This window comes from Scaptodrosophila lebanonensis, unplaced genomic scaffold (assembly GCF_003285725.1).
Source record: "Scaptodrosophila lebanonensis strain 11010-0011.00,11010-0021.00 unplaced genomic scaffold, SlebRS2 tig00000118-arrow-arrow-pilon, whole genome shotgun sequence".
Classification (NCBI taxonomy): Eukaryota; Metazoa; Arthropoda; class Insecta; order Diptera; family Drosophilidae; genus Scaptodrosophila; species Scaptodrosophila lebanonensis.
Window position 1 is genome coordinate 998,916 of NW_022060578.1, and position 15,391 is coordinate 1,014,306.

General features: G+C 41.9%; 1 protein-coding gene across 5 annotated transcripts in view; it reads left to right on the forward strand.

The window, feature by feature from the left end:
* The window catches only part of LOC115628569, a 41,792-nt gene that overhangs the window by 12,545 nt on the left and 13,856 nt on the right, over positions 1-15,391 (forward strand). The gene's annotated exons all lie outside the window — the stretch shown is intronic.

The following is a 15,391-nucleotide window of genomic DNA, read 5'->3' on the forward strand; positions in this document are numbered from 1 at the left end:
AAGTGGAATTCAAACCAATCAACTGATTAAAGTTGATGCTTTAATTTAAACAAGCACACACTCTAAAAATTCAAATTCCCTCTCTCACATGCACACATAAAAGGACATCCTCGCACTCGTATACATACCCGCATACAGATACCTAATCAAAAATACATATTGACACCGCAATAACGACAAACAGCCTGGCGACGATACTTGCTTACAAGCCGGGCACGTCTGGGCAGGTGTCAGGGGTGGGGAGGGGGGCTGGCAGAGCGATACAAACAGCATTTTTAGTTGTGAGAGTACGAAGTGCAAAATGAAAATTCATACAAACTTACATATATCTAGCTAGGTATGTGTGTGGATGGCTTTGGCTGGCAGTCAAGCATGCATATAAGCAAATAGATTAGGAGTGTGCGGTATGTCTCTGTGTGTGTGACTGTGTGTGTGTGTGTGTGTGTGTGTGTGTGTGTGTAGGCGTGCGCGTGGGTGTTGTGTATATAACAGCAATCCAATTTGGTTTTGTTTTGAATATTTGACAAAGTTAATTGACAGCTAAGCACATCACCCAGAGCAACGCAAAGCGCGGCAAGCTTATCCATGTCATAAGCTTACATTAATCATACTCCATGTGGTACGGGGCTGCAAAATGGCTTACTTGGGGATCTCCCTGTCTGTGTGTGTGTGTGTGTGTCTGTGTCTGTGTGTGTGTGTCTGTGTGTGTGCCATAAAACTTTCTCTACATGGAAATTTCATTAAAGTTTAAGCTTGTTATATGCCCGAATGTCAACGAATGCTGTCGTTATTTCATTGTTTTTGTTGTTGCTGCTGCTGCCGCTTGTTGTTTGTTGTTTGTTGTTGTTTGTATTGCCCACATTGAAATACGCCCCCAAACTACCATTAGTTGAAATCACATGTCATTGGCAGTTCCCAAACACATGCACAAACACACACACACACACACTCTGATAACATGAGACGCTTGCGCCAAGTGTGAACTGAAGCTGTTGTTGTTGTTGTTGTTCGTGCCAAAGGTTAAATGTTTGTGTACGTGTCAGCTCTGCCAGCCACACTGTGTGCGAGTGCGAGTGCGTGTGCGTGTGCGGCTGCTTGTGAGGCTTTATGACAGTTCATTGATATTCATTTGTGTGTTAGGTGCGCTGGTGTGTGTGTACATGCCTTTAACCCTTCTCAACTCAAAACACAATAGCGTCATTTTAAAGTCCGGCTACTGCAGAAGGTGGGTTTTAATGAAGCTGCACTCCTCGCTATCATCTCTACAATACACAAATTCAATTAAAAACGAAAATACCCACGACAGCAATGTGTGTGCTTGTGTACGGTGTACGGTGGTCAGTGGCCATAATCGGCTTACGTCACTGGCATGCGAACGCCGTGCCAACCGGCTACCCGAAGTCAATCACTGAAGTTTGATTTCCTCGCTGCTGCTTGTAGCCGTGTCCCAGCGCTGCGTTCACTTTTTATTGCATACTTTGGGGCGCTTTGAGGAATTCCACTTGCAGCGGCTGGCATCAATTTAAAAATGCCTGTCCTTGCACGTTGCCACGTCCTTTTGTTGCAATCTCTCGCCGTTGTTGCCTTCGCCTTGCTCCCGACCCGCACAATCAATATGGCTTAGGCATTCGTTATGGATTCATGTCCGGCCCTTTTTGTTTGCATTGAAAATATGAATTCCAATGGCTTTCACTGCCTTGCCTCCTCTTCTTTTTTGCCGCATTCGTTAGCTCAGACGAGGGGAAAGTGCCAAAGATGGCCAAGCTGTTGGGTTGCCAGCAGAAGTGGTGAACCGTTTGGTTTGACTTTTGCACAGCAGTTGAACTGAACTTTTTCTTTATGATTTGATGAAAGAGTATACTGGGGTATTGCAATTTAATGATTCAAAGATATAAAGCCTAATGAACTGAACTGATTGTCAGTCCATAAGGAAATTAACATATTAAATCGATATTTTATATTGTCATTGTTGGCATCAAATTTAAAGAGTACCGACAATTTCTATCTTTAGCTCCCAGAATTTTGACTGTGACATTATTATAGAACCGTTAAAAAAGAAAAAATAATACAGGGAATTGCTTTTGCTAATATACTCGCATTTATTATTCGATATGTATATACTTGTAAAGCAGATGTTAGATAAGAGCATTATAAAATGTGTAGATATGTTTTCAATTCACTTTAAAACTGGCTAGAGAATGGCAGGCATTGCTTAGTCGACTTTGCTTTCGCCTAGTACTCTGTGCATCTCTGTACAAACTTGGGTCAAGTGTGAAGACGGCTATAAAGAAATACTTTTCATCTTGCATCCTTTCATTCTGCGGTCACTATTGGGTTTTGTGTGCATACAAAACTTGCCAACTAAGGCTGAACGTTCAACTTTAACTCGAAGCTTGAGTAGGGCTGATATCGCTTTACATCCTGCTTTAAATCTTAATGTTGTGCTTTCTGTAACAGGCCGAAAACAAAATCTCATAAATATTTCAATACGACCCGTGCACCTGGCCAGGAGCGAACTCCCTTGAGCAAATTAGCCAAGTTTTACAACTTTATGCGAGGCGTAAATTTCGCCAGCCCACACAAACACATTGCGGCTGCTTCTGCCCATACTCGTACATCTATCCGTATCTAGAATAGACACGCCAAGCTGACAGCGAAACACTTAATCCGCACATTTACACCTCACCGCACACAAACAAAAAGGCGTGCGAGGAGACGGGAAAAAAGAAAGCTAAGGCGGCTAAGTGAGGCAAGCGAAGCAGATCCAACAATAAATTCGTGTATCTACTTAATAATTAACTTGAAAAGTTGTGTGTGCCAAGGCGAGGCCATTGTGGCAAGCTTATACCCAGTCTGCTTCAGTGAGGCACTTGAAATCAACCGAAAAAGGTCACAGCTCAGCCCGAGACACCTGGGGAGCTGGAGCTAGCCGCCACCCCAATTTTCCATCGCGTCAAGCTTGAGACAAACACCTTTGACCACTGCATGATATTTACAAAGCAGGACAAATTTAAAATGACAATACTTGAAGCTGACTGAAAGAACTTTATTTCCTGCCAATTTCTGACAAAGCATGCCAGTGGCATGAAGTATGCTACGGCTTTCCACTTTGCCAGCGATGTTGTTGTCTTCATTGGCGTGCAGTTGCCGATGTTGCCAAAGCAAATAAAGACAACGTTGCAGGGGTACAAGAAAATCCGTTGCTTTAATTGCGCTCGAACTCGGACCCTCGACCTCATCCAACAGTTCAAGTTAATTTGCTCATCGCAACTTTCAGCTAGCTCATTAATTACAGCTTGGGCAGGGCCCCCAGCTTGTGGCGAGGAACCACGACCAGCTGATTTACCTCAATTCATAGCTAACGTTTTCGTGTTTTCGTTTGTGTTGTCGTTGCTGTTGTTGTTTTTACATTCATGAAACTTTTCCGGTTTATTATTTCTTATTATTTCTACTTCCTTTACTTTTGCGCTTTTCAACAGCTCGGCGATTTAGGTTGTGGCTTCTTTGTCAGTTGGGGTTTAATCAGTTGGGCTGCCATCCTGGCGCATCTCTTATTAATGCTTTGTAATCAAATACGGGTACGAGTACATGCAGCTCGTTCGCTGGCCAACGGAAGCTTTTTGGTATCTCGGTTATTTCGTCCATTATTTCGCTTTGGCAATATCCATTTCGCTGCCTCCTCATTCTGTATTTAATTAAGCAAATAGCAAAGGCAGCTTTTGTTTCTGTCAAGTGTCCTTCTTGTGCGTCGGTGTTCAACCTTCGTATTCCCCTTGTGGGCTCACTTGTTGCCCACTCTGTGCTATATTTTCGTGGTCGCTGTGGGTTGTTGTTACCCAAAGCTTATAATAAAAACTCAAAGCCAACTGGGAGCACTTTCCACATAGCGCTCTTTCGTTTACTTAGCCAACTTCATTTTAACCCTACTCGAGAGAACAGTAGGTCCAATGCTGCCATTTCAGTCAACTTGTCGCCGTGCTTGCGTCACTTTCAACTGCACTTGCTCCCGATTTGCAACTAAATTGCAAACCTGTCAGGCGACAACAGCAGCAGGATTAGTAGCGGAAGCGGCAGCGGCAGCGGCAGTGGCACCAACTCGCACACGTTGCCTGCAACAATTTAATAAGAAATATATTGGTTGACGTGCCACATTGTGGCAAGTGGGGCTGCTGGTTGGAGCAGGCATCCGACTGTCAAGTGTGCAAAATGACATTTGCCAGAATGCGCCTTCGGCTGCGACTAAAACGGTAAACTAACGCAGCTTCATTTGAGATGGACGCGTGACAAAAATGGGGGACAGAGGTTGCGTTCACGAACAGTCATTTTATTTTGTATTTTTTATTCTATCCCCAGGCCCACGCCACCCACCACTCATCTAAACTGGCTAGACATTATTTTCTATATCTATAACTGTTCTCAATTTTAGTCCGATGTGCATATACATTTAATTGATTGGGGTAAAATATTTATAGTTATTCCTCGATACATTAGGCCTGTTTGTGTTTTTATATTATTTATACATTTATAATCGACTTACTCGCTTGAATTTTGGAAGAAGTTTTAAAAAATGCAACCAAAACTAAAATGTTGGAAGGAAAACTTTTTAGCATTGCATCTTTACACACTTTTCTCAGTTAATATTCAGTTATCTTATAATTTATTTATCCCTCTTCTCTGACACCGCAAGTCGTGAGCGAGACGTTCATTTCTACCCCTGGCAAAATGTCTGTGTAGAACGCAACCTGGCAACCAGGCAGACAAGGAGACTCAGGCAGCATCACTTGTCTCGTAATTCAATTTTAATAAAATGGTAAAGCAATTAACTTTTTTCCACACTGACGCCATACAAAGTGCGCTCAGGCAGTGGCAACAGCAACAGCAGCGGCAGCGGCAATGGCAGCCAAGCGTTCGCTGCATTAATTTGAAACAATTAATAATGCATTAAGGTGCACATTCACACTCACACTCACACACACACACACAGTCACACTGTGGACTTTTAGCAAATAGGCGCACAGCACAGGCTTTAAGCCAAAATGTCAAGATTGCCTCTGTGCCAGTGCAAAGCAAAAACAACAGCAACAACAACAACAACAGCAGAAGCTTTAACAGCAGCAACTGCAGTAACAAGGTCGCGACTTACAGCAAAGACAATTTAATTAACCTCGACCTTCCCTGCCACCAGCGCCAACAGTTGACGTCAGCGTCATTTCGCCGCTTGCCAAGCAAATCACGTTCAGAGCTGGACGGCAGGCAACTGTAAGTGGCAGGGGGGAGCGGGGAGAGCGGGGAGAGGTGCTTGGATAACGACGACCAAAGCAGTTGACCATCGTAAATTGCAACATTAAGACATCAATAATAACGCGTGTGCGTGAAATGTAAATGTTAAACTATTCATACTCGCTCATACTAACTACGCCATGCTAATTTCCAATTCACCAAAGCGCGCTGCAGGCAGACGAACTGCAAGTTTTGCGCATGCGTACCAAGCCCGACCCGCCATCAGAGAACGATGACGGCGACGGTGGCGCTTGATTGCGACCGCTCCTCCAGTCGCACCGCTGCTCTGCCATCACCAGAAACCAGTTTGTCAGCCGCTCTCAATGTTGCACAATGTTGTTGTTATCACTGTTGTTGGTGCTGCTGTTGCTGCTGTTGTTGTTGTTTCTGCTACTGCCGCAGCAATTGCAATTTCAAGAACCAGGTCAAGGTTGACGGCGTCGCTGCGCTGATCACAGTCAGCTGCAACGTCGCTTTCGCCTTGCTCGCTCGCATTGAAAGTCAAGTTCGCACACATGTTTGATTGGCATTGGCCGCGTGCGCCTCGAACATGTTTGATGGCACATCCATGTTGTTTGGCTCACCTATGACGCAATATGTGAACATTTCAGCTTTAATATGGCAGCTTAATATGACAATAATACATTTCGTATCATTTATTTGCAATGCAAGAATCTTATCTATTTAGTTGTATGTAGGTGGAAAAAGACAAGCATTCCTACAACTTGAACGTAACTACTTATAGCCAATCTGAACACCCTCTTGACGCGGTGGGGGGTAAGAATCAATTTTGTGTTAAGGCATTTCAATTACTTTGAAACCAGCAGTCAGATGGGAAAATACGCATACACACACACACACACACACAAGCACTGCATATTAAAGAACTACACTTTCAATATTCACAATGCGATAGACATAAATTCTTCAATAATATGATAAAACAATAATGCAATAATATGCAATATAAGTGTAGTGGGGTCCATAGTAACTCAACCTTCTGGGCGTTACAAATATTAGATATTAATATCGGAATCGGAATGAATTTTGCTTATATTTTGACTTTATATTAAACAACCGCCGAAACCCCACCAATTAGGAACACATATGCCACGCCTCCTGCTGTGTGTTACATAGTCCATATTCGCATAAAGATGGTTTATCATTTTACCGATCGGATACGTTTTAATTGAAGCAAGCCCGATCGTGAAATACGCTGCACTTAAAAAACGTTATACTCCGTTATCGTTCGCATTCCTGCAGTTTGTTTCCACAATACATTTTCATTGCATCGGCCGATTTCTAGGAAATTTATGATAGAGGTACATAGATATTTGTATATTAATTGCAATGTTTAGTTTAGTTTTTTAAAGCTACTACTTCGAATTTTTGGCAGGAGTCAGGAAAATCAAAAAACAAAACAAAATCTTAGGATAATAGGCTCAGTCGTTTCCGAAATCGTAAACCGAGTGGCTTTGGCATGATCAAGAACATACATATGTATATACAAGTCTATACTTTATTTAATTTATTTGATGCCTCCTTCTGAATTTAAGTTATAAAAAGGCTTGAATTCAAGCTTAGAATTTGTCTCCCCAAGAGTGTAAAAAAGAATTCTATAGCATCAATCTCCTCAAAGGGGGAGCAACCACTTATCATAATTTCGGACTATATACATACGTTGTTGGAGCAAAGGCCAGGCTGGCCGGCTAGCAGGCTTCTTCAGCTCATGGCTAACACCGTTCATGTTAGTCGACAGCGTGGCGGCAGCAGGGGCGCCGACAAAGCGCTGTCACTCAAAACAATTCTCAAAGTCAGAACTCTATGCTTGTGCTGTACCTTATGCCAATACTTATGTATATGCTGCACAAATATAGATTTGCGACCATGAAATGCAACACTGCGAGCTAAGTAACCTCGAAGTCTGCCGATGACGCACTGCTACGCATTGTCGTAGTTGTTGTTGCTGTGGCTGTGGCTGTTGCTGTGACTACGACTGCGACTATATTTTTTTTATAATTGCTTTAGGTGGCCACATTGAATCGAGCATTGCAACCGCATTCTCTTTAAATGTCAGTTGTGGTGGCTGCAACCTGCAGCTCTAGAAATAAACTCAGCATCGGACCAAGTGACTCAAGAAGTTGAGAGCTGATAAGAGGCCTCGGCATGGTTTGTAGCCACAAGAATAAATTATGACTAATGGCGGTTGCTAGGCTGATTACCGCAAAAAGTAAGTAATTGTATGTGGCTGTTGCTTCTAACATATGTACTTGTAAGTAGCCAGCAAAGTATCTGTATAACTATAAATAAGTTGACCTGGAATCGCTAGCTCTAGCAGATGCCCCAGATTTGTGTGCGAGAGCGCTAATGTGCTAATTACTAGTTTGATTGGCCACCTTCACAGTCCTTACTGTAGAAGTTAGTGCATATGGTGAGCCACTAAGTCTCTCAGCTCATGTAAATCAATTGACAATTGGTGCAGCGCTCCAAGGTTGCAGCTGCTCATTTGCAATATATCACGCAATTCACGCAGCCCCAGCATCAAAGCCAAAACGTTTTGCGGCTGATCTTGAACCAATTGCAATTGCTAAATGCAGCAGCAGTAGCAGCAACAGCACCACCAGCAGTAGCAGTAGCAGTAGCAGTTGTAGTGGCAGTCAACCCAGTCATGGCCAGTAGCTGTGGCTATGCAATCAAAGCGTCGAGGCTGCCGCGGGCGTAGGCATATGGTGCTGACTGCATCGATAAATTAGATATGCAGCAAACGACACGCATACACACACATATGTACATATATACATAAATATAGTATGTACACACTACTACAAGTATATGGGTGCATGTGAGCGGTCAACAATGCACTTGAACTTTCAATTCTTCAGGGATGCGTAAAACGATTGCTGATGTCGCTTTATTTGTGCATCACTCAGCCTCCTACTTGCTTGTAACCTTAGCAACCATCGTGCCACATAAACATATACATATACACACACACACACACACACACACACACACACACACACACACACACACACACACACACACACACACACACACACACACACACACACTCATTTCAAGTGCAGTTCTTTACTGAATTGTTGTCGATTGCCAATTATGTGTGTAAAGAACCACAATATTGTGCGACCTTAGAAAGAAAAAAACAATGGCAGCCGCCACCAATATAACATTCGTACGCATATAAATCAATATAAAAACGTTTTGACGGGAAAGGAGACTTAGGGACGAAAGTATAAATGCAACTCATTCTCAATTTCCAGCTGGGAAGAGGGGGGAAACAGAAAAACACACACAACACGTGTAGCCTAGGTACTAGGAGAGTCTACATACCATCCTTCATAGGACATGACTAGATCGACGTGTCTCCTCCAGCATGCGTTTCCCTCCGTCTACACTATATCGAAAGTTAACAGACCTTTTATACCATTTACTCAACTGATAAAAGGTTCTTTTAGTTTTAAACCTATAGCTCATCTTTTTTATGTAAATTTTATTTTTTGATTATCTTCCAGTGGTTGAAGGATATACTCCATGATAATTTATATTGTTGAATTCCATTCCGGCAAGCTTGTTTCTTTGGTTCCTAATAAAAACCTATTCAATATTTGTTTTGCATTCACTTACAATGTCTAATCAAAAACGATATTATTCGCGAATCGCTAAATATATATTTTTTTATTATTTAATTTATGTGTCGGTATGTGTTCAGTTGGGTCTGCTCGACTCTGGCATTTAATTAAGGTTTTTATTTAAACTATTTAAATGAAGTTGAAGAAAACAATTATATATAGATATAGCACGTTCCTTGAGGCATATATATATTTATAATACTACTTACTTATATACAGTTACAATGGCATTAGTTGTGTCGATGTCTCTATGCGTGATTGTGTGTACATTACCGAATTGCTTGTGAGAATGTCACGTTCACGAGACGGGCAGGATTTGCGCCCAATGCTACAAACTGACAGTATATCAAGGGCCAGGAAAGCTCGAAGGTCCAGTTAGGGACTACTTGGTGGTCACAAATCTGGCAACGTTTTACGATGAAAGATTAGAAAAAGAAAGATATACATGTATATAATGAGAGCAGTGTAGAGGACACTAACACTTCTTAGATCACAGGTTGAAAATAGAAGTAAAAAGTAGTTGCAACCATCCATTTAAGATTAAAGTCAAAGTTGAGCTGACATCACAGCATCCAAGGACTGCTAAATCGTACAAAAACCAAGGCGAGAACACGGCACGTATGCCTTCAAATCAAAGGTGCTTGTCACACTTTCCGCCACCTGCTGCCAACAGCCAAGTTGATTTTCTTCAGACTACGCTTTTCATTCTATTTGCCAGCGCTCACAAAGCGAACGCTAAGAGCTGGCAAGTTAGTAAGTTGCAAAAAGAAATCAACTACTAAAAGTATTATTATTGTTGCTGCTGCTGTTTGGTTGTTGTTGTTGTTTTGGCTGCACCTTGAGGTGGTTCACTTTGTTACGGATATGTTTTCTTTATGCTCCCAAGTCGAGCACACACACACACGCACACACACACAAGCACTCACAGACGCCATTCAACGTCCTTCATGGCACACGCATATGTTTCTTACAAATGTGCTCGTATGTGTATGTAGATGTGTACACAAATAGTATGTGAATGGCGGACACGTGAGCGTGTGTTGGAATATGCCGGAAGTGAAATAGGAAATTTCATATGCTTTTATGAAGAACAACTACACGTGCGTAGTTGCCTGCCACCCAGAAAGAGTTCCGCTCGTACAAAGTGTACTCGTACCTTGGCAACTAGCAACTAGACGTGCTCTGCCTTCGAGGCGTACAGTCTTTGGCATGCAGCCACCAAAAGGAATTTTATAATTTGATTCCCAGAAGAATATTAATAGAAAATGGAGTATTGCATTTGAAACTATGACTTTTGTATAATTTAAGCTATCTTGCCTTCTTAGAAGCTGCTTTATTATAAATTAGTCAAACAAAATGCAAGCTGCAAGAAACTATAAACGATTCCTCATTCGAATTTAAAGCCACACCCTTTTTTTCTACTATCTGTGTATGCAAGTTGCAATGCCTGTTCCTTGCCCATGCCCAAGAGCCGTCAGTGTCGGTGCACATGTTACGATACCCAACTTTTGTGGCCAAATTGAGCTGCTGTTTCATTTACCAACGAATACTGAAGCGCATAGACAGCAGCAAACAACCAAAAACAAGCAGACAAGTTGTGTTTCAGTACAATTGAGCGGCAGTGAATAGGCACTCGCACATAGCCCGCAGCATGACTCGGAGGGTCCTCTTTAAGGCCGCACTGAAAGTATGCTCGGCATGTTCGTGTACTGTATTTGCCTGCTGGTGGCATGTTTTTCGACGCAGCCAACTCAGACCCCTCTCAAGTGTTTGATTCGAAAAGTTTGCTGGGGAAACTGGTGAAAGACTTTTAAGATTACAGTAGTTACGTCAACGATTTTTATAGCTTCTCCAATGGAGCTGCTCGATCAGAACTTCTTCTATTGACGCGCAGAAATTCTAGTACTTAACCAAAGCAACAAATTTTGTTCGGCGGAAGTCAGTGTTTGACAGTGTTACGCCAATGGCTGTATGTCAAAGGCTTATTATTTATTTTTATACAAGAAATTTCGATTTGTATTTATTTACATGCGGTTATCGAGCTGACAGACAAACAGGCAAACAGGAAAACTGGCAAAGCGGCAGTTTGAAGCTGCTTCAATATATCATATAACTAAATACACAGAGCATACACACATTTGGAGGGAGATAGACAGGCGGTTTGTGTGTGTGTCTGTGTGTGTGGCACTTTTGAAATTCCCCTATGACAGGCAGTTGGCAGGCACAAATGTCAAGAGTGTGTGTTCGCTGCTTAACCCGCACACACCGCTCTACCCATCCCTCCTCCACAGGCGTCCCGCCTCTCCGGGCCTGCTCTGTCGTCCGTTCCTTTCCTTTTTTGCCTTAGCTAAAACGTATAAAAATGCATGACCGCAACACATTTTTCAGCACGCCCGCACACACGAGTATATACAGACAAGTGTATACATATATACTTGTACGAATGTACATATGTATGTACAGGACTCTCGCTTTTTTCACGGCTTCGTTCTAAAGTGTTAAAATGTTGATTGTCCTTTTGCCTCCGCCGCGTGTGTTTGTGCAAAGCCAGTCTGCCAGTTAAAATGCATGCGTATGCTTGCGTGAATGTGGCAAATAAATTTTTAAGTAGCATTTGTGTTGATTGCGATTGTGTTGAAAAAGGACCCGCTTCATTCCGAGTTGCGGCTTTGCAGTTAAGGGCGCTTGATTTAAACATGATTCAATTGGATGTTTCGGTTTGTTTTGCAAATTAATTGAGACACACTTTTATCGTAGACCCACACCGTCCACATATAAAACCATGTTTAATATTTAACAATCAGCAAAATAACAAATAATACAGGTAGTTTTGAGTTGCTGTTGCCAGGGCTTTCGGGATATCAATGTACTCTCATACATTTTTGATCTTGTTAGGCTTATGCATCGAATTATTCTCATGTAGCGTCGACCCGATATCCTCTAAGCTTATCACACACTTAACAGATTTTTAACAGTGACTGATTTTAAGCAACTCTCATGTACAGAAGCTTAAACAAAAGAGTCCCTAGCAAATCGTACTCTTACGTTAAAGAGCGCATACTGCAGCTTAACAGCAGCATAAATGTGCCATAACTGTACGCTGTAAACGAAGAAACGCCATCATCTGCCACTGTTAATTCGTTGCTATTTACGTCCTCTGCAATGGTGAAGCACCAAAGAGCTCACCAACAGTCGTCGAAAGCACCATGGCGGACACTTCTTCGGCTGCTGCTCAGTTGTTGTTGGACCGCAAGAGCGATTCGTTGTGTGACGGCAGGAATTTCTGAAATTGTTGGCCAGCCGAGTAAGCTGCCCATTAAATTGTGATAACTGTAAATGAGTATGAAGAAAGAACGAGACAACGTTAGCATGCGGCCACTAACAGTTTAAACAAAGCGTGCATATTCAAGCGTCGGGGTGCCCTGTGAGTGCTGTGCGTGGGAGTGCAGAGGATTCTGCCGACGGCATACGCTGCATGTAAGTCCATATGAAATTTATGCGGCTGGTTATACATACAAGTATGTGGGCTTGTGTTTTATATCAGACAATGGCCGATTACTGAGCCGCGCATCAACGATGCTGTCGTCGCTGTTAATTTACATGCGGGAAACCATTTACGTGCATATTTTTTTGCGCCGCCTCAGTGTCCAGCCCCAGGATAAGCCTCAACACGTTTGCTCTGGTTACATCTTCAGCATCCACATAGTACTATAACCACAAACATACACATGCTCGTATATAGCTTGCCATTTCTCTGCTATTATTTACCAACTAACCAAAACACTTTTTAACAGCTTTGGGTGTTGAGCATATGTTGCTTTGTTTAGCGCGAGATAGCGAGTGCTCCAGCATCTGTGTACATGTATGTGTCCATATGTATGTTGGTGTGCGTAATTAAGTGTTTTGGGGGTTGTTTTTTTTTTTTTTTTTTGCCTACGCCTCCAGTGAAATCCACGTATTGTGCCCGCAGCATACGTGGCGTATGAGCAATGCGAGTGCTTTTCTTGTATTCTTCTGCTGCCTGCATTGCTTTCTATGTATGTTGAAACGCACATACATATGTATGATTTGCACTGGTTTACTTGAATTGTTATTCATAGCATCAGGTAGCGGGCACCGCAGCATATGCTAACATATGTTAATGTGAGCCACGTCGCATGGGAAAAAGTGCTGCCTCTCGTAGCATCTCTAATGAGAGCTTTGTGCCTGCGTATTCCTGTACGCTGCATTGTTATTAATTTTCCTCTGTGCTTTTTTCTAGTCCTTCCGAACAGGTCTGTACAGTTAAAGTTGTTTTGCTTCTACTCACACAGAATTAGCCACAGCACGCCCAAACATTTTCTGTTTTTGTATATACTTGTATTTTTATTTAGCCAATCCCTATCAACAAACTCATTAAAAAAACCCAACTTTATTAAAACTTCCTTCAAAAGTTAACCTTCGACTCGTCAACAATGAAATAGAAAGCAACAACGTAGGCATCGGAGGCCGAAATTCCAAAGTGTCTAAGCGGAACACGAATTTTCGAACCTACAGAAAAACATGAAAACAACAACAAAGCATACATTTTCCTGTTGCTTGTGGGAAATAGGAAATACAGTTTTCTTTCGCAGAGCAGCGCAACAAGACCAAGAACTCCAGCGCTTTGCTGGCTCATCAGGAGTGTATGTGTGGATGTGTGCAAGGCAAGTCAAAATGGATTTCTACGTGACAAATCTTTATTTAATTTCAAAAATGCGAAATAAACTTTGACGTTTGTTGAGATTTATGTGCAGGCAATATAAATGGGACTGGATCGACTCGTTTGTCGAAAGAACAAGTGAAGGGCTGAGGACTTAAACTTTGTCGTCTTTTGTCGTATTTTGCGCAAAAGTTTTGCGTGTTTCTGTACCAAATCAGTAACTTTCAACATCTTTAGTATTGAGTGTAGATGATGCTTTCCTGAAATGTGCATGGCAAGAAGAATAAGTTATTAAAAAGCAAGGCTCTTTGGCCTAAAGATAATGTCCCAGCTATTTTAGGATATTTTAAATTAGAAACGTAATTTAATATATAAGATAGGTAATCTTTACAGCAACAATGCAGGATATAATTTTAACAGCATTATAGTTGTTAATGGAATAATATGATTTATAGTTTAACCTTCAAAACATATAAAGGAAAGGGTATTTCGGCATTCCATTTATAAATAGAAGGGCTATAGAAAGGTGGGTTTCTACACCTACCTCGTATAATTTTATTTTTTAAAAAAACTATAAAAGTAAAAAACAGGCTACACATACATATGTGTTTCATTCTATTAAAAACTTAAAATTGCTTTAGTTTTCGTATTATTTTTGGTTTTATTTCAACTGTCGAACTAGCTTCACACATAGATTTAACAGTGTGCCACCTCTTAAGTACCCTTTACCCACTCCCGGCAGAGCTTATGCAAAGGTTACATTTATAGCTAAAACTTCCACTAGAACTAACCTATCGTGATGAAACCTAGGAATGTAATTGGCAAGTTACGGGAGGTATGGAAAATCACTAATGGGCTTGCCTAGGGCTATACCTACCTACTAGGGGTATACCTACATGCCTGGATAGCAAGTTGGATTATGCTAGCTCTTATATTTTCTGAGATCCTTTCATTCCTACAGACGGAACATCGCTATATCGACTCTTCATCGACTTGTCATCCTGAATATAAACACTCTTTTACCCTTTGGTTACATTTGTCCGCTTTTCCCATACGAATAACTGTGCGTCGTTGACATTTTTGGATTAATCAAAAATATATTTGCATGTCACAATGATGTGGTTTCAGAAATTGTGAGCAACGACCATTAGCCGAATTTAATTATTAAGCAATGTCAGATGCGAGCATTGTTTGTATATTGTACCATAACCCGCCATTAAATATGCAAAATTTAGCGCATAATTAGCGCACTTTTTGATTATATAGATGGCAGCGACATCATTTACATGGCATTACAGCGATGGCAGGGATCAAACGTACAACTGTTGCACAAGCGTGCATATCCTGTCTCCTGTTTCTATGGCCCCGCTTCCGCGCTCATTTCCGGATCGAAGCGATGGCATGGCATTCACTGTTACACTTGAGTTCTCGCCAAACATTCCGCTCCGATTTTGTATGCTCTGAACGCTGCCACCACCCACTGGACACCCCGAAATTCCGGCTGTCGTTCCTCAACTTACGCCTTTGGACTGCGTACGCCATTTCCGGCCATGCCGGACGAGCTGCTTTTGCATTCGTTGCCATGGCTTTGCTGGCGGTGCAAACTAAAAAAAAATTTTTTTTACAAATTAACTGCAACTATGTACGTCATGAGCTGAAAAAAGGATTCAAAGTAAATAGTTAACGACTACAGTCGCGTTCTTTCGTCGCTTCGTTGAATTCGCCAGCTTTTCATTTCAATAGAAGCCCCAGCTTGACTCGCTCCTTTTCAGATCTTTAT